Source organism: Frankliniella occidentalis, unplaced genomic scaffold (genome assembly GCF_000697945.3).
Source record: "Frankliniella occidentalis isolate FOCC.00 unplaced genomic scaffold, Focc_3.1 Scaffold151, whole genome shotgun sequence".
NCBI classification, from domain to species: domain Eukaryota; kingdom Metazoa; phylum Arthropoda; class Insecta; order Thysanoptera; family Thripidae; genus Frankliniella; species Frankliniella occidentalis.
This window is the reverse complement of record NW_026267278.1, coordinates 150,050-151,766: the sequence shown is the minus strand read 5'-3', so window position 1 is coordinate 151,766 and position 1,717 is coordinate 150,050. Positions and strand designations below refer to the sequence as shown.

The 1,717-nt window shown below is 55.3% G+C and overlaps 1 protein-coding gene across 2 annotated transcripts in view; it reads left to right on the top strand.

The window, feature by feature from the left end:
* The first annotated feature begins 247 nt into the window (after positions 1-247).
* LOC127750204 (cytochrome P450 4d2-like) overlaps positions 248-1,717 on the top strand; it is a 26,588-nt gene continuing 25,118 nt past the window's right edge. Inside the window, exon 1 of one of the 2 annotated variants that reach the window (XR_008011579.1) lies at positions 248-538. The gene's annotated coding sequence lies outside the window, so the exon portion shown is untranslated. The remainder of the gene's footprint in view (positions 539-1,717) is intronic. The other variant, XM_052271153.1, reaches the window with a different exon arrangement.

Genomic DNA, 1,717 nt, shown 5'->3' with positions numbered 1-1,717 from the left:
AAACTCGACACCGATGAGACGCCCCCCTCCCCCCTCTCCGGCGCTCCTCCGCTCTCAATAACCTCTCCCACACCTCATCTTACATGTCCGAGCCGGCCATCCACAGGTGTGAAGAGCGTCAACGACCTCCCCGCCCCCTCCCCACTCCTCCAACATTCCTGCCAGACGATCTCATTCATCGCGCCAAACGACTTTTTATTTTTATTCCCCCCCCCCCTTATTATTACTATATCGGAGGAAACAAAAGCGGCGGTCGCCGCGGCATATCGTCTCCTCCTCACTCAGCTTCCTGGAAGGACGGTCGTTCCTCCCGGTGCGCTGGCGGCATCGCTGCGCATGCAAAGGGGAGCAGAGTGAACGAACTCACACGGCCGCCGGGAGGGGCCGCCGGCCAGAGTGGTCAGAGTGGTCAGTGGTCAGCACCGGCCGAGTGCAGTGTACTACACACGCGGAGACCCGCCCACGAGGAGGAGGCGATGGCCGGCGCTGGTCGCAGCAGTCAGAGGGGCCAAAGTGGGCAGTGCTGGTTATAGTCTCGGTGAGTGCTGGTCATAGTGATCATAGTCCCGGTCATAGTGACCAGTGCTGGTCAGAGTGGCCAGTGCTACGGTCAGAGCCAATAACAGGGGTCGCAGTGCTCAGTAACCGGTCGGAGCCGTCAGTGTCGTAGTCAGCGTTGGTCGGAGCCAGGTCCAGGAGCAGGAGCCAAAAGATTATTTTTTTTAAATGAGCAAAAGAAGTGCACATCTTGGGGGACATTTTCAGCTAATTGCAATCCGCTAAGGAGGCGCCCCTCAAACCCTCAACTTCCTCCCTCTGAACGCACCCCTCTGCTTCCTCTTCCCGCCAAACCTCCACCCTCCCCCAACCCCCACCCTCCCGGCGCGCTCCCGCGCCTTATCACGGCGTTATCGGCCCTCGATGCCCCGCACTTAGGCCCCTTGTTCTCACTTGACCTCATTTCCGCAGCGATACCGCGCGAGCCTCATCGTCCCCCCCAGTCCCGACAGGTGCGGCCGGCGCCCCGGCTACAACCCTCACCGGCATCGAAACGGAACGGCGATTAGAGGTTTTAATTTGCCGGAAAAATTAGAGTTTTTCGAGAAAAACTACAACCTTTTCTAGCGGAAAATTTTCGTTAAAAATTTGAAAAAGAACCCAACAACAACAAGAAATAATGGGAATTTTGCAAAATTTTCGTTATTTTCCCTGTTTTTTGGTTTTGTTTTTCTGCGCAACGTTTTCCTGTTTCATTTCCGGCCACCAAATCTCTAAAGACGATATCGTTTCGACATTGATTCTCAAAGGGTGTCCCTAGTAATCAAAAGCAAACGCGAGATAAATATTTAAAAAAAAAAAATGCCCTGGATAAACTGCAATGTGCGCGCCGTACTAACGGTGTATGGTATGGAAATGGCATATTTTTGAGGGGGAGGTTCAATAAGGAAATAGCTGGACCCCTTTGTTTGGGGCCAATAAGATGACGGACGAACTGTCCGGCCCTCGGTGTCCTTGGCATTCTCTCGGTGCGCAGGACACGGTTGCTTGGTCCTGCCAGAGTCCTGCTAGGCTAGGGTCCCTCCAGGGTCCTACCCCCGGGGGTGACATGACCCACCCGAGGGACACATCGCTGGGGCTATCACCAGCACCAGAGGGGTGCTGGAGATTAGCCGTGGGGCCGCGGAGGGAGCGTCAGAGAGAGAGAGAGAGAGAGAGA